General features: G+C 39.8%; 1 pseudogene; it reads right to left on the bottom strand.

The window, feature by feature from the left end:
- LOC149164268 (uncharacterized) overlaps positions 1-16521 on the bottom strand; it is a 30600-nt pseudogene extending 14079 nt beyond the window's left edge.
- Positions 16522-18889: the final 2368 nt, after the last annotated feature.

Here is an 18889-nt window from a genome sequence, read left to right as displayed (position 1 = left end):
TTGCAACAAGATGATGGAGCTTAGTGAAAAGAGTCGCCTTCACTAAGTGGGCCCGCAGGCTATTTTTGGCGCAAGTCTATTTTTAGACTATGTCTATTTTTAGACATATGGATCATGTCTATGGATTGCAGGTTGTTGTTTATGGATGATTGGTCAAGTTGGGAAAAAATAGATGGACTTCTATTTTTTGATCAAAGTGTGAGTGATCACAGTGTGAGTGATCAAAGTCTATTTTTAGACTGGCTGTCAAAAATAGAAAAGTCAAATATTATTGTCTCATAATAATATTTGGACTATAAACATGATCTTATTCTCTTGGAGCACTTCAGTTTGAGCTACAGAGGTGGCACATGCAGCTGTCAGAAGGAAATACGCTTTTCTTATGAGTCAGTTGAGTTGTTGCATGCATGATTTCAGTTAGAACTCAATCAGTTGAGTTTGGTGGAGTTCATTGTGGAGTTGATGGAGTTGTGTTCAATTTGACTTAGTTAAACTAGTTGTAATTAGTCTAACTGCAAATAGACTAATGATGAGTTGTTAAACTAATTATTAACTCATGATGCAAATAATGAATACATCAGTTAACTCAGTTGCATGTCAGTGCATGTTCAGTTCAACAGGGACAGGTGGTAGAGAATCAGATTGCTATCAGTTGTGACTATAGTTGTGCACCAGAGCTTGCACAATCAAGCGATTGAGTATGCCAATGAGTTTGCTCACGTATTTGCCCAGTATTGTAGCCTTTTCTCACGTCCAACAAAGTGTGAGTGATTATTTTGAGGTGAAATACGAGTTTGGTAAGCCATTCTCATCAGTTCTTGAGCAAGTATTGAGCAGTGGAGGCAGGCAAGCAGTGGAATAGATTTGGAGATCAGATCTGAGCTGTATTGTGTGTAACAGGTGGAGCTGGTACTGGATTGCTTGTGATAAGCATTGTACTTTGTAATGTTACATGGTCTCAATCATTAATATACAGATAGTTGGGGTTTTTAGCGAGATGCTTTCCCCAGGTTACATACTGTGTTAATGTGTGAATGCTCTTGATGTTTTATTGTTATTGATGCTGCTATATTGATGATCAACATAGAGGAGCTTATGTATTGTGTATGTATTCCGCAATAGTACATGATCAGGATAATCTCTGTTGAATATGTGTTAAATTATTCAAAATTTCTACAGAGAAAAATGCAACAAACATAATTGATTCAGTATCTAGGAAGCTTCTCAGTTGCAGTAGTTGTAGTAGCAGGCACAATAGATGAGAGGGAGTTGTAGTGTAGATGCATATTTGGCAGTAGTATGGCAGTGTCAGTAGCAGCATGAATGCACCATCAAATTTGTGCAATGGTTGGTGGGCAGTGGCTGTCAGCCACAGTGGCTAGACATCAACAATGTGACAAAGGGTGATACAAAGACATGGTGTTGTAACATCAGTGCAACACTAGAACACCTTCCTCGCTAAGAGGGAGTGTTATTTTTTGTAGCATCAGCGGTGTTCTAGTATCAAATCTTTGTGGAGAATCTAAAACACATGATTTCTCCATAACTCAAAAATCATTTCTAGAAATTCCACCTACAATTGTATCAATTAGATTATTAGACTATTTTTAAATATTTCCTACGTCTAAACTTAGGAAAAGGGGTTAATTAATCATAATTAATTGAGATAAGATGTGAACCATCTAGAAAATCGCACAGATTGACTCCAACATGATCTTAGCCATTGATTAAGATTTAATCTTGGTCATTGGAGTCCCAACATAATACTATAAAAATAAGTTGATGGGTGGATGGAGAACACACACAAGAGATCAATTCCCTTGGAGAGTTCGATTTTCCAGAGAGAAACAGTAGTTTTCAAAAGAGTTCGAGCCATAGAAGGGAAGAAGAGATGGAGAGGCGCAGGGCCAATGATCCAGAGGAAGTTTTCTAGATCCGGAGAGGCAACAATGTTGAGAAACCAACACTAATAAGAGTTAAGGTTTTGATTCCTCTTCTTGATAATTACTTGTGAATAATGTTGGATTTTTTTACTTCTTTATTAAATTATGTTTCATCAAGAAATTATCAAATTATATGTGTATGAAGATCACAAGAATAGGAGATGCAAGATGTAGGCAAACAACTAAGGCAAACCTGCTATGAGGGGAAAACCCAGTCATAACTCTTCCTTTAATAGTTTCAAAGACAAGATGAGATAATCCAAGAATCTTTGACCTAGGCATAGACTTCTTCCAATCACCAAGTCAACCCTTCCTTCTTCTCCAAGCGATAAATTCCCAACAACTTTGACCTAAATTTTTTACCTTGCAGCAGTAGAAGTTCGACCTCCCTACAAAAAACTTCGACCTGTAGTAGAATTCATATTTTCAACCCCTATAAATGCCTAGTAACTTCACACGTGTGAGAGATAGATGGCCCAAAACTTTGATTTTGTCTTTCCTTGCAATATTCTTCCTTCTCTAGCAACATTACACTTTTTTTGACTCTATTTCTTTTGTATCAAACTTGTTAAGTGAGTGATACAAATGGATAAAAATTCATTTTTATATATAGCCTCTTATGTGCGTTATAGACATATTTTGGCATTGCAACCCCAAACTCATATGTCCATAAACTAAGTACTCCTCAAGTCCCCAAAAGTGTTGCTTCATACCCTAAAGGATCATGGTCAGCTGATTACATCATTTCCCAGAAGTACCACCTGAAAAACTACTCAGAACTGGCCAAAACTGGACCATACAGGCTGCTCCATGGACAAGGTGCGATGCATACTGACTGTCGAACTGGCTAGGTGTGATGCATACTGAAATGGCATTCTGTGGGGTGCGATGAGTGAGAATAGACAAATGGCAGAGATAGTTTGCAAGGTGGATGATCATGGAATCTTCCAGAAACTTCTCCTGTGACACTTGCCTCTCTGAATTCGCCCAGGGATGAGTAAGAGATCATGAAATCTCCAAGTGGAACCAAGAACTATCAGTGGAATGACACTAATAAAAAACCCAGAGCTTGCTCACACCCTTGCAAGGCATCTATATATGGATCACTCATTTGAGAGATATAGAGGCTGGAATTTTGTATTTTGTAAGGAAGTGTTGTTGATTTGTTGAGAAGAGACATTGCATTGTTGGGTGATTTGCTTGTTCATGAGGTGAAGAGGGCTTCTACAACTGGGAGGATGATGCTGGATCAGACAGCTGGGTTGTAATCCTCTCTTACATTACTATTAATAAAGTTCTTTGAGTTTTCCTCCATATGATCTTGTATTTGTGAATCTTATTATTTATGAATGCAATTGTATGGTCAATGTGTTTCTGATTCCATATTGGTTATGATGTTTTAGATAGAGATGCTTTCATAGTTTGTTGTTACTTTGACTCTACAGGTACTCTTTGAAGCGGGACAAGTAGGAGAGGAGTGGAAAATGCTATTAAGGAAAGGAGAAATCAAGCTAGGATCAAAGTGCAAGATCTAGGTTGGTCCTCTTTTCTTCTCTTCCATCTATCACACTTAAAGGAACTCTTGAAAAGATTTCATTGTTTGTTTCTAAGATAGCTACCCGTCTTAGTGGGACTAGCAGTTTGAATCGACACTAGTTTTCCCTATAACAAAATGGCGACTCCACTGGGGAACGAATAGTTTGTTTTGTTTGTTTATTGTTTGCTTTATAAACTACAGATGGAGCCTTAAGTTAGCCAGCAAACCTTCGAAACGCCTTTGCTATGCAATTGCGGAGTAGATAAACGTTGCTTCAATCAATCTCCGGATTGGTTTATGAACTGAAAATCTAACTTAAAAAGCATCTTAAGTTCCCTTGTGGTAGCTCAGAACCTCATCAGATCCTACCCTTATGATTTATGTTTACTGTCCATCATTACTCAGCCTAAATCACTGAACTTAGCTGCAAGTTTTGAGCAAAAACCAAGCTCAGTTTCGCTCCTTGGCCCATCGCACTGTCTGAACTGTGAAACCTGGATGCATCGCACCTCCCGTATGTGTAAGTGAGATGCATCCCTGTTTCCCTGTGTTGCAGGTGCAATGATAGAGTAAACTGTGTTTTCTTCTCTAAAATTTGGTTTTTTCTCTTTGTTTTCAGCTTTATCCAGTAGTTTTGCTGCTCATGATCAATACCTTCTTGCTGTAACCATCTTCCTTCACATTATTTCAGCCTCCATCAGTTAGGAATTGTAAATGTTTTTGTGTATTTGTTGATCATTTGCAATCCTCATTTGTCGAAATTAGCCTAATCGAACTGTCGTTTTTGATACAAGTGTCGTAATTGTCATTCTCAATCAAAAGAAGGGTGTCGTAAAGTCTTCCTCTTCTAGATAGTTGATTGTACTTTTTTCATTGTAATTTATTTTGAAATTATTAGTTATTTCAAGTTTCGAAAACAGTGTTAAATTCAAAATTGAAAAGTGTCGTCTTAGTCCTCCTTTCGTTTTGAAAAGAGAAAATTGTTAGTACTATTGCTTTGAAAGAAAATAGTTCAGATCTGTACTTAGATTTCCTTTTGTCATTCACACATTAAGAAAGCGGAAAACAAATACATGCATGTGCATCTGCATTTTTATTGCTTATGATTTTGGTTTAGGAAAGTGCATTTAGTGTGTGCTCTATGCTCTTCGCTGAAAGAAAATCGTCATCTTCTTTCCTTTGTAGCTAGAATTTTCATTGCTAAAAGAACATAAACGATTGTTTATCATTTTAGATTGCATATTTAAGAATTTCACATTTACATCACACAGTGAACCTTGAAAGACAAAATTCTAAGCAAGATCAACCATAAAATAAACCTTAATGAACATAAAAACGCTTTGGAATCTAACGCAACACATCTAGAAGTCTAGGCTAGAGATGTGTTCCGGCATCATAAAACCTGGTAACTATCATTTTCATCATAGGTTGGGTGATTCCTCCTCTTTGATACGACAAGTGCCAATACAGACTTGTGCTCCCTGTACCATTGTGTATATATTGGGAGACCACAATAGGCTATTATCCTTTATCCTTAGGAAGCTGTGTCTGCCGCCCTATCGATCGTAATGCACTGAACACAGCATTCGGAAAGATTGACTGTTGTACATAAGTCCTTGGTAATTTCTCTATCATTTATCACCAAGGTGTATTTTTCAGTTTTACGATCGATTTGGTAAACCCTCTAGCTAGACTTCTAGAGCAGTCACTTTCATTCCTTTTCGACTCCTTAAAAGAAAAGGTCCATCTGAGCACTTGTCACTTCAGGATCATTAAAAATCGAAGGCGACTAGAGTCACCTTTAGCTTTTTCTCGACTCTTAAAAATTGAAAAAGAAAGTTGCGTCCAAGTGTCTTTAAAATTTCTTTTAAACGGAAAAACATCCTTGTTCCTATGTTGATCTGAGGTTGAGATAATAGAGCCTACCAATCAAGGAATCCCCCTTGGCGGGAATCCTAGTCCTTTCTCCTCTTGGGGAGATATTGGTTCTCCATATATGGCTACATTTTCCCTTCCAGGAATCACAATCGGCCTGCCAGTCTGGCTTTTATCGACCTCTGTCGTTCAAAACACTGCAATTCCTCAACAATCTAATCAGCAACCAGATGATATTGAAGTTACCCCTTCACCTTCTACTTCGTTTGTTTCTCCTTCCCCTTCTTCCTCTTCGCTTGGTGAAACTAGTGACACTAAAAACCAAGTAACTAAGAAGAAAAAGAAAGGGAAGGAGAAGAAGAAGAAGCCAGCTAAACAAGGGAACACCAAAGCATCGTCTGGCGAAAATCCACACACTAAAGTTTCCAAACCAAAAACTCCATGCGCAATTTGCAAGGAGAACCATTACCATCGAGATTTCCCTTGCATCCTGCGGATCTTGAGAGAATGGTCTCCCCGGTTGCACCATTCGGTGTCATCAACCCTTGACAATCAAGTTGACAGCACACCATCAACTAGTGAAAACGAAGTCAATCGACAGAAAGGAAAAGCTAGAGTTCCATGTAGGTTATGTGAAGGTGATCACACTCTTTACCGTTGTCCTTTTCTGGATGAAGCCAAAAGCATTTTGGATAACCGTCCTACTTCACCACAGCAACTTCCACCTGGATACAAGAAACTCTTGCCAAGTCCTTCGCTAGTTGAAAACCTGATTGACATACCTCAATTGTCGATCGAATCGCCTATCATTGAATGTGAGCCTTTTGAGTCCATACCGAATCAAAGTCAACTGGTTGAGATGGTAGTCGACCCAGTCTTGCCTTTAGAAAATCCACCTTCAGATGATATAGTTTCCAAAGAGGATGAGAACGACACTGTTCAAATTCTTTTTGTCAATATAGAGTCTAATGAACTTGGGGGAAATCCACCCATTCCTTTACAACAGGAAGAGACCCTCCTAGTTCATGAAACTTATGAACTTGGGGGAAATCCACCCATTCCTTCAGAATAGGAAGTGACCCCCCCAGTTCATGAATCTTATCTGGACATTTATCTGGTACCTCCTCTGAGCAATCTAGTTGTTTTCTTTGACTGGAATCAACTAGCGAAACCTCACCTTCCATCTAATGTACCATTCCGAATCATAGTACAGGTGTACAAAATGATCGTGTCTGGCACAATCATAGATGAAGGGGCTTCGGTGAGTATCCTTTCCTCAACTGCTTGGAAAGCGCTTGGTTCGCCATCGCTTTTGCCTGAAAAACAAAATTTGTCAGGCTTCAACAAAGGAACCAGTTGACCATTAGGGATCCTTCCAAAGTTGCCTATAACTTTTAGAAAGAAAACCGTTCATTTTAATGTAATGGTAGTCCAAGGTCCACTAGATTACAATCTACTCCTTGGACGTGATTATATATATAGCATGGAAGCCATTGTCTCCACATTCTTTCGGGTGATGTGTTTTCGACATGAAGGCAGACTGGTACAGCTTGTCGACGAGCTTTCATTTCCCAGTTCAAACACATCTATAAATCAACCATCATCCCTAAATGGTCTCTTCGCATAAAAAATGTCTCTTTTGTCTTCATCCCATCCACCTAATTACTGCGGGTAGTTTGGTAAGTGTGATGAATATTAGGGGGCATGCACCCTAGTCTGTTTCGACAAGCGAACCCAGAGGAAAAGAGAGATTTTCTTGAAAGGTCATAATACTTGGACTGAATAACATTCCCGTATAGGTTATGTAATCAGTTTGATGTGATTATTTCCTTTGTACAATTGTGAATGGATGCTCACATCATTCACCTTCGTACGTTATGTGATTGGAAGCTCATAGCAATCACCTTTGTCTATTTCGATGGACATCACAAAGGAAGAGTTTTTGTCTCCCAATAGAAACGATCCTGCCTAATCGCAGGACTTTCATTTGATAACCTAGAAAATTCTCCTTTTACTGAAAGACCTGGGAGCATGCAAACCTTTGCATGCAAGTGAAAAACGACCCTTGATTTTCTTAGTTTGTAGGTTCTTAACCCTTTAACCTCATAGCTCGGTCGTTTCTAGCTTACATAAAAAGGTCATGAGCACATGTTATAGTAGTGATCAAGCTCATTAAAAAATAAATCTACCAAGAGACATTATCAAAAGACTGGTAAGAGCAATGTTCCCGTAAGGTTCAATCTCGTTAAAAAATCAACCTACACTGAGCACATGTTGGCACAAGGTTCAAGCTCATTAAAAAAATAAACCCGCCTTTGGTAAATAACCTTTGTGATCGCTTTGCTATCTGTTGTTTTGAAATTTGGTTGTGTTCCTTCCGTCACCTCCACTTCATTTGGCCGACCATACGCTTCTACTTGATTGTTTACCCTTTTGAGGAACATCTGCGACGAGTGATTCTGATTGCCACCCACTTCACACTGCCATGTTTTGAGAAGTTCCAAATTTACCTGGAACCAGCTGCTACCCAGAAATATCACTTGTTCCTAAAAAACGAGCCTCTTTTAAACTCTTTTTAGACTTGTTAAATATAAAAAGATTGTCGAGCTATTAGCCTTCATAGCTCGTTAAAGTAAGGGGAACGCCATCCCTCTCATATATTTTAATATTTTCGAACTTGAGGGATTATTAAAACAAAAATATCGAGTGCTTGTCTTTGTCAACTCGTTAAAACTATCGAAAATTCATCCCTTTTGTATTATTTTACACTTTTTCGGACTTAAGGGATTATGCCATGAAAAAGGACTGTTGGAGTCTCCTTTTCATCCATTCAGACTCTCTAAATAAGAAAAGGACCGAGTTATCTTTGTCGTTAAACTCGTTAAAACAATAGCGACAAACTTGTCCACCCAGACAAGAACGAGTCTCACTGACGCTAGGCTCGCTAAACACAAAGCGACAGGTTTGCCCGAAGGGAAAATTATAGACCAAGCATATGTTATCCTCCTCAAGCTTGTCAAAAATAAAGAGGTACTGGTCAGCAATGACTGGGGAAAAATGGGAAGAAAACTTGAAGAACTCTATTGGTAGCAAGTCGCTCTTGAACATGACACTTTCACTCCATCACCGTGATTGAGTTGGGTTGGGTTTTTCCGTTCACCGTCACCATTGGTCCATTGTGCCATCCATGGGGTTAACGATACCAGCCCATTAGTGTCGCCAATATGTTCAAGAGAATTCCTACAAATAATTCACCATCCAGCATATGCCTCATCCACTGCATTACATCCACTCTTCATTTTTCATGACCGCCATTCCTGAACCTCATATCATCAAATCGTTTTCACCTCCACAAAAATCATTTGCTCTGTTTCATGTCGTAGATGTGGGATACATCAAGGCCCTCCTACGACAGGTCACTTCTTGCTGACATCAGCTCATTATCTAAGAAAGTTGACCCAAAAACAACCCTTTCAGTACTTTGAAGCTTGCATGCTTCAATGGCAAGTTTCTCACTTCCGACGACAGGTTTACATCAATGACCTACGACCGAAAGACTTTGCGTGGTGTTTGGCATCGGCTCATATATTCACACCATGTGAATTGTACTATAGTACCTTGAGGGTCATCATCATTATCGGTGATTCCTCTCACATCTGTTAACGGCTCACATTATTAGCTGGTAATCAGGCGATGTCTTTCCATGTTCGACTTCAAAACATCTTTTCACATGGATCAACTTGTACATCGGGCGAAGATTGGACGAGTTTTGAAGACCTCGGATCTAGTTTCATCCATCCAGGCTGCGATATATTCAAGAAAATAAAGACATCAATTGTACACAGAAGCTGCACAGATAGTCATCTAGCCAGGGAAGATGACTCTTCATGCGAAGAATCACCAGTTTGCAACAATAGACGATTGTCTGTCCTATGTACATGAAAATGAATTTATAAAACTGAGCATGGGAATGCCCAAATCAGGTAGATCATGAAAATAATATGATGATGATGTATTGTATTGTATCTTATACAGGTCACCTTCCAGTTCGAATACCTCGAATCCTCATCAATAAAGCATTTCACCCGATATCAGAAGATTTACGACCTCATGCTTTAGGGGGCACATATTTGGGCACTGCAACCCCAAACTCATATGTCCATAAACTAAGGACTCCTCAAGTCCCTAAAAGTGTTGCTTCATACCCTAATGGATCATGGTCAGCTGATTACATCATTTCCTAGAAGTTCCACATGAAAACTACTCAGAACTGGCCAAAACTGCACCATGCAGGCTGCTCCATGGACAAGGTGCGATGCATACTGATTGCCTAACTGGCCAAGTGCGATGCATACTAAAATGGCATTCTGTGGGGTGCGATGAGCGAGAATAGACAAATGGCAGAGATAGTTTGCAAGGTGGATGATCATGGAATCTTCCAGAAACTTCTCCTGTGACACTTGCCTCTCTGAATTCGCCCAGGGATGAGTAAGAGATCATGAAATCTCCAAGTGGAACAAAGAATTATCAGTGGAATGACAGTAATCAAAAACCTAGAGCTGACTCACACCCTTGCAAGATATCTATATATGGATCACTCATCTGAGAGATCTAGAGGCTGGAATTTTGTATTTTGTAAGGAAGTGTTGTTGGTTTGTTGAGAAGAGACATTGCATTGTTGGGTGATTTGCTTGTTCATGAGGTGAAGAGGGCTTCTACAACTGGGAGGATGATGTTGGATCAGACAGCTAGGTTGTAATCCTCTCTTACATTACTATTAATAAAGTTCTTTGAGTTTTCCTCCATATGATCTTGTATTTGTGAATCTTATTGTTTATGAATGCAATTGTATGGTCAATGTGTTTTTGATTCCATATTGGTTATGATGTTTTAGATAGAGATGCTTTGATAGTTTGTTGTTACTTTGACTCTACAAGTACTCTTTGAAGCGGGAGAAGTAGGAGAGGAGTGGCAAATTCTATCAAGGAAGGGAGAAATCAAGCTAGGATAAAAGCGCAAGATCCAGGTTGGTCCTCTTTTCTTCTCTTCCATCTATCACACTTAAAGGAACTCTTGAAAAGCTTTCATTGTTTGTTTCTAAGATAGCTACCCATCTTAGTGGGACTAGCAGTTTGAATCGACACTAGTTTTCCCTATAACAATGTGGGTCAAATTGCCCTAATGTAGGCTGAATTCATCAAGATAGGGTGTGGAGGTGTCAAATGACCTATTTGACTCAAAAATAATTATCTTTACATGATACAAAAATCCAAGGAGGGTCTAATAAAATTGACAATGACTCTATTAACTCAATATAAAGCCTAGAAGCCTAAAATGGAGGCTTTTTCCTAAAAAAATGATGACAGGAGCATGAAACTCATGCTTTAATAAGTCAATTTTATTAATAATAAAATTTCTTTTGACAAATAAATTGCATTATACAATTATGAAGACTGAACCTAGTTACATTCTTCAACACTCCCTCTTAACTAGGGAGGTATTCATATATATATATATATATATATATATATATATATATATATACACACACACACACACACACACAATTACATGGAATATCTCAAAAACACATGAACTACGAAGAGTTCAGGCACACTCAGTTCCATAGACTAGATAGTGGACCAGGGTTATCTATCTAGGTGGGACTAAGATGGACTAAAGCTTTCAGCCAATCTAGATACCATCAGGATTACTAGCTAATCGTCAACCCAGGGATCTAGGTGTGTATCCAAGGTCAGAGCTCTAAGACCAACGCCACCCTCCCTCTTTGGGATCAGGACATCAAACACACATAGGTCGGCTAGAAGCCCTCCCAAGCATCTGCCATTAGATGCTTCATCTCTCCTTATCAATTAAATATGCAATGTCAACCAATCTAAGCGTGCTTCTAAAATACTCAAACTTCTTATTCGGAAGAGACTTCGTCAACACATTAGCTACTTTTTCATCTATCAGAATACATTGTAACTTTACGACCCCATATTGTACCAAACTCCTAATGTAGTGGTACTTATTGTTGATATGCTTCGTCCTTGCATTGAATACAGGGTCTTTAGACATCTTGATGTTGCTCTGATTATCACAATTTATTATAGTAGGATCCATAGGCTTTTCAAATACATCTGACAAGAGTTTTCTCAACCAAACAACTTCCTTTCCTACTTCACATGTAGTAATGTATTCAGCTTCGACACTACTTAAAGCAATAGGATCTTGTTTTCTACTCATCCATGAACTCATTGCAAACCCTAAACTGAAACATCCACTAGTAGTGCTTCTTCCATCAGTTTCACTGCCACCCCAATAAGAATATGTAAAACCTGTCAACTTAACTTCCTTTCCATCATACTTTAGGTAGTGATATATAGTTCCGCAGATATATCTAAGAATATTCTTAGTAACTATCCAATGGTCATGATGAGGCTCCAACTGAAATTGACTAAAAATATTTACAACAAAACACATATCAGGTCTTATATTTTTTGATCTAATGAAGATCTAAGGTTGTCATTGATGTCAACCCAAGCAGCACTATGGGCTACCGTGATATTGCAAGGAGACTTTGACTTGACAACTTACTCTATTTTGAGTCAAGGATCTTCTAGATGGATTCTACTCGTTGAGATGTTTCCATTGATATATGGCTCACCAAGTAATTCTTCACGGTTTGAGAGATATTCATGTTTGAAGTTAGTAACCCCAGTTAGTGGGCTAAAACCCTATGGGTTTGTGGCATGGCACTCATAATTGGTTTTGGTAATTTAAGAGTCAATAATTAATAATTTTTTAAGCTCCTAAAATCCCTCCAACGTTCTCTATAGAATCCCCTCTAAACTCTATAAAAAGAAATCTCATATATCCTCCAAATGAAGTGATTGTGGCATTGTCGCTATAACTTCATTTCTGCAAAGTCTTAGATTCTAAAATCAAAACCCATTTTCTTAGCAATCCTGATGAATGTCGTGACCGAATTTCCGATCTTGTTTCGCTATATTTTTGGAGATATGATCTGTGGAAGTTAGGGATTTTGTAGGCCCTCGAATTTCATTGCAAAGAAGTGACCTTGGGAAAATCGTCATAACTCTCTCTCTGAGAAGAGGATTGGAATTCTATAAAAAGTGGCGGATAGTGCACAGACTGTAGTTTTATGTGTATCAAGTTTAGAGCCAAACTAGGAAACAGTTACACATGGCACGCCGTACAATTTCGATCTACTGAACTAGTCCATAATTAGGTCATTGTGAGAGATTGGGCATAACTTTGTCTTGAAGAGTCCACATCAGGTCAGACCTGTAGCATTGGAAAGAAGACTCAGAGGGATACTATAGGACCAAATATCACATATTGGGGATCTAAAATCACAGAGATACATCAGATTAAATATTGTTCTCCTAGAAGGCAAGAAAAACTAGATCAAGGGGCAAGGTGTGGAAAAATGATGCAGCAGAGGTAAGCTACAGGTAAGTATCTTCTATATATGCATGTTCATTTCTTAATTGCATTAGGTTCTTTGTATTATAATTTGTTGTTTTTTTTTAGCACTGACATATGCTCTGCAGGATGAGGTAAGTTTTGCTATTATCATGTCATGGGTATTTCCTTGAAGACTTTTTGCAGGTATTATATATTCATCAAGAGAAGACTCAATGCATAATATAATGTTCAAAAGAGTGAGAAAGGGTAGCATGACAAGAGCAGCAATCAAGGTGTAGAACAATAGCAAGAATTTCACCATATGAAGTCTTCAAGTGGGAAGCACTGCATACAATCATTGTAAAAGTATCATTGTACATAGTCATTGTAAAAGCATCATTGTAAAAGTTGTACAAGTGTCTATCTGCCAAGATTTCAAGAGGCAGTGTTGGGAGGTCTAGGATCATCATTAGGTGGTTGTGTCATAGTTGGGGTTATGGTCTAGTGTGTCTTCTTCTTCTACATCATTCTATATCATTGTAAAGTGGACCATTTTCCCTGGTACAGGAGTCCATTCTTATTTTATTCTTCTACAGGGTGGTAGGGTGGTTCTAGGCTGGTGCATGAAGTCACCAACAAGTTCAAGCCTATGAAAACTTTAGGGTGGTAGGGTGATGCTAGGGTGTCAAGTTGTAGCTCATTGGATGTTTGGGTATCCATTCAGTTGACTACCGAAGAATCTTGGAAGTTGGAGTGTCCATCCAGTGGGAGCTGGAGAAGAATTCTTTTCTAGATTCTAGGAATTTGGAGCTTTCTTTTCAATTGGAGTTGAAGATTAAAGAATTATTAAAAAATCGTTCGGTGGTTTTTGACCCGGAGGGGGTTTTCCACCTAAGTTTTTTTGTTGCTCCTGTGTTCTTTTATTCACTGTTATTAATGCATAAACATTAATGATAATTGAAGATTAACTAATGCTCTGAAAAGATTTAAAAGTGCTAATTGCTAAGGAATACTGGTTCACCCCCCCAGTATTTTCCAACAATTGGTATCAGAGCTTGGTCCTACAGTAACAAAATTAACCACTGGAAGTCAATTTTCAGAGCATAGAGATGGGAAAGTCAAAGAAGAAGTGGGTTACAAGGATTTCAAAGGAAGGTACATGTACAAAAAAATCTCAAGAAAGTGAGTATTGTGTACGAACCCCTGATTTTGATGCAGATAATTATTGGATATGGGAATCCAGGATGGAAGTATCTTTGCAAGCATATGGAGTATGGGAATCAATTGTTTCTGGAGACACATCTATCGACGAAGCTAAAAGGTACAATTCAAAGGCCATGAATGTAATGTTTAATGTTTTGCCAAATTCTGTGAAAACAAAAGTTGGTCAATGTTCAATAGCTAAAGCCCTTTGGGAAAAGGTTCATAATCTCTATTCAACAAAGAAATCAAGTCACAATGTTATTGTTGGCATTATGGCACAGATTTGGAGCTATGGCACAGGTGTTGTCCTTGATGGCAACTCTCTCTGGTGACAGATCTCAGTGCAGGCTTTCAGAATGAAGGAAAATACATATACGCAGGTTCACCTAGACTAAGGCGCATATACACACATGTTGATCGTTACAAAGGCGCGTATGCGTATACACACACTTTCACGCAAGGAAAAGCACGTATATGTTGGAGAACTTACCTTTGGTCCGTGGTAGTTAGTCCTTGGTATTTGAACCTGTTAGCCTCCTGTTGCAACAGGTTTCATACTTCATGATTGACAATGGAAGTACCAAAAATGTTCATCTTTTCGATGCTGCAAAAGTTCCATTTTTGAATGGTTTCTCAGTTAAGGGGAAGCCAAACAGCTTAAGCTTGGTTCCCCTAGGTTTAAATTTTTTGCTTTAGAATATAGAGAATGTATCTGTCCAAACAGCTTAAGCTTGGTAGAGTAGCAGCTAGGTAGAGAATGAAGGAGCCCAACAGCTTAATCTGGGCCCTTGGAAGAAACAGGGGTAGTTTTAGATATGAAAGGCAGTTTAAAAGAAAAAAAAATCAGGGTTTGCAAGTCTAAGTGCACCTTTCCTGAAGTAACAAAAAATGCTAGGTGTTGTACAAAGGGTAGGTAGCTTGGGGTTGCAGAAACAAGATCATCTTCAGTTCTAGCCTGGCAAAGGAAACTCATCTCATCAGTGGCAGAGGTAGCAAAGCAGTGTTTAAATGACAGAATTTTTGGAAGCATGTCTAACTTCCCTTCTCCTCCCTCTCAAACTCTCTTACTAACATCCCCCTAAAGGACCTTGGGATCTGCCCAACAAGTCCTCATTCCATTTCATTTTTGTAAACATCAAGTCAAAATGTTGGCTTTCCTAAAGGGAAAGAAGCCATATTTCTTATCTAAAGTCACTTTCCACTCTCATTTGCCCCTATATCTAAGTTTTACTGCTAGAACTTAGCCTCTTGCTCTTCTTTCACACCATAATCATATTAACTTCTAATTGTATTATATAGCTCCCTAACCACTCCCCTATCCCCATTCACTACAAAAATTATATAAAATCCCAAAAATAATGAATATCCCCTCCCCTGGCACTATAGCCATATGTTCTAAAAGCTAGGGAAATATTAAGTCCATCTGGGGCTTATATTTAGCCTTCCTCCTTTCCCCTGGGATCAGTTAACCCCCGGGTAAACTGATAACCTTTCATTTCTACCGTCCGCAGTCATTATTTCCAAAGGCTCAATGTTTAAAAAGCTTTATTAAACATTAAATTAACCCCCGCGTGCATATAAACCCAAAACCCATTTTCCAAAGTTTTTTACCTTGCTCGTATATCCTGAAAAACCCACTTTATTAACGTTAAACCACCCACCGTGTGATTAATTAAATTAAATAACGTGCGGGCCCAGTTATTAACCTTCCCCCACCTTACCCGCCCCGCCAGCCGTCAGATCTGGCCCGCCCAAGATCTACGGTGGGCGGGTCCTTAGCACGCGCCAACAACCCAAGGTTTAGCATCCGGGAGTTCGGCGGTTTTGCCGTCGTACTCCCGCCATGCGTCAAACTCTCAGGTGTGGCGGAGCCCCCTCCCTCAAAACCACCCAGGCGCTAAGGCGGTGCGCCCAAAACCACTTACCGCCCTCGCCTGTGTGACGTCATCACCACGTCCTCCCCTATGACGTCATCTCCTCGCCTCTGCTGCCGTGCCACGTTGCCGCCACCTCATCCCTTTGTACCCGCACCCTGCTACCGTGCCACTGCCACCGCACTGCCACATCACTCATCCGTACATGATGACATCATCTGCTGACGTCATCCTGCCACATCATCCATCCGTACCCGGGACCCGCCGATGACGTCACGCTGACGTCATCCCGAAAAAGCGCCAAAAGCGCCAAATGTCCATTTTTGCTTAAAAGAAGCGCGCTAATGACCGTTACATTTCATTTCTATTGGTTCATTTGAGCGCTCTGGCCTCCTGTTTCATTCATTTTCTCACTCCCAATGCTTCAAAGCGATCAGGCAAGCTGTTGAGGCCTGCAATTCGACTTCATAGTTTACCTGCGCCCCAGTTCGTCCACTTTCGGCGCCATTTGAATCAGGTATTTGTCGTATCTGCCGCTGTTTCGCTCCTGTTCTTCATGTTTATCCACTGCACATACTGTAAACCTGGAAAAAAATCCCCAAATAGTAACTCTGCCGAACCTAAGACTCCATTTAACCCACTGGAAACCCTTCATTTCAGAAAAAGCCTCATAAATCCTATGCCCATTTACAATTTTACTAGCAAATACCCTGTTCCACTGTTCAAGTCCGTCCACTGAAACTGCAATTACTCTCTGCTCCTCTGCACTATTCCTCACAGTCTCTAGCTCCAGAAATTCACTAAAAAAAGGGAAATTGACCCAAAACTCTGCAAAATTGGTCTCTTACAGCATAAACTCTCAAGCTGTCCAGCTACTGTTACATTTGAGTTCAGTTGGCCTACTCCTGCTAGTTTCTGCAAGCAAAATCTGTTAGCCAGTTGTTGCATTAGCCCTTCTTTCAGCTCAAGTATTCAAAGCTGCATAATGGCCACTCCATCTGCTCTGAACATTACCCCCATCAACCCACCAAGTAAAGAGCTTGAGTCCATGCCCTTGGCCGATACAGATTATCTTATTCAAGACTTTGTTGCCAAAAGGAATCATCTACACACCTACTGCCAGCTGAGAAACAGTTTCATAAACAAAATTGACAAGTTTGGCATATGGGAGTCCAATCTGCTCCATTTTTTCCTCCCTTCTGTGAATATTTTTCCTGAGATTATTCACCTCTGTGCTGCAAATTATGAACCAAGTCAGAGGGCTGTCAAGTCTTCATCTGGAAGTATACTTTTCTACACCATTCCCGACACCATCAACCAGATGTTGAACTTCAAAGAGACTCAGACACTACTGCCCTTTTCCATAAATGATTTGCTGGAAGATGCCTCTTGGTCCCCTGGTACCAAGATTGAAATGATTGCTAAGACATTTATGAGGGCAGATTGCCAACCAAAGTAACCACCCCCATTTCCTTATGACCATTTCAATGAGGTGGGCCAACTGCTGGTAGATATGATATCCTATGTGTTGGGCTTCACAACAAGTGAACTTGTAGATGAGACAGTCCTGGTTATATTGTCTTCTTTCAGCCAAGGAAAGCCTCCTGCTGTCAAGTATAATTATGCCAGGTTCATATCAAACAAAATCCATGACCAACTCACTAGACTAGATAGGCAGGGAATCTTCAAATATTCCTCCTATATCTATCATTTGTTCATGTTTTATCAATCTGAAATCTTCCAATGCCCTATCAAGAAAATGGATTCAAAGGGAGAAAAGAGGTCTGTTGTCTTTTGGTCATCTGTATTTCATCAAGTCCAGCACTCTCCTTATTCATACTGTGAGTTCATTGACCAGTTTGTATATCCTGTGTCCTGCCTCTTGATGAAGGTTCCTCCTCCCAGAATAACCTATGAAATGCAAAAGATCTTGCAACTGTCTAAGAATTACAAATTAGGTGATTGGTACCTATATCAAGACCATACTTTCATCAGAATTTATCGTTGTGAGCTGTGTCCTTACAGGCTCCCGAGATACGTGCCAATGAGGCCGTTTGCACTAGAATACTACAAGCAGCTTATAAATTCAGATTTGACTCACTTCCACAGCACCAAGAAGAAGGCACAACTGAAATTCAAAGACCGCCTAGGCCCCTTCATTATGAACAAGAAGGATGGTTGGCAAGAATCTGACCTGATACTCAAAGATCAATTTAAGCTGAAAAGGAGTTTCTGGTGGGTCCCTTATGACCCTCTTGGCTTTATTAGTGCTAGAAGAGTCAAATATAGGTTAACACCCTATGACCACTGCAAATACCCAGACATTGAAAATTATGCTAATCAAGATGCATGGGCACATGGGACTTTAGTTGAAGAATTTACTCAAGAGGAAATTTTGGAGCAAACTGCTAAGGATCTTGAAAAGACTCTTGACTTGGATTCTACTGACCAGTTAACTCTCAAGCTGCCTTACCAAATTTAAGAGGGCACTTCTACAGCTGCAGCTTCACAAGCTGCCCAAGGAGCTTCTACATCAGCAACAGGTACAGCTAAAGGGAAGGAGCCGATGGAGACAGAGCAAACGGTCACGGAACAGCCGGTCACCTCAATGGAAAAAACTCAAGTGCGGGACCCTCCTCACCAAATGGAAATGCTGCAAGTGCCACCTCTGCAAACTCCGATCAATGAAGAAAGAGGTAGAAAGCGAGACCGAGAAGAATCCACACCTGCTAGTGGGTCTACAGAGTAGCCTGAATCAAAAAGACAAAGAGGGGACTCTCCAATTGAGGAGGAGGTCAATGAAGAGGTCATAGAAAGCCCGAGAAGGGAAGCGAGCCTGCATACACCAACAAGCTCTTTTCAGCAAGAGCAAGATAGACAACAGAGCATGGAGGTGTCTTCCTCCACAAAGAAAGGCAAGAAACCAGCCAGCACCAAGGCCAGCTTCAAAGAAATCAAGGCTGAAAATGAGCTACTAAGAGTGCAATTGTATAAGAAATTCCTGAAGGCAAGACCTGCCAAAC

Source organism: Pinus tabuliformis, chromosome 5_1 (genome assembly GCF_031772625.1).
Source record: "Pinus tabuliformis cultivar Carrire ecotype Pingquan chromosome 5_1, CPIR1, whole genome shotgun sequence".
NCBI classification, from domain to species: Eukaryota; Viridiplantae; Streptophyta; class Pinopsida; order Pinales; family Pinaceae; genus Pinus; species Pinus tabuliformis.
This window is presented reverse-complemented; position numbering and strand designations above follow the sequence as displayed.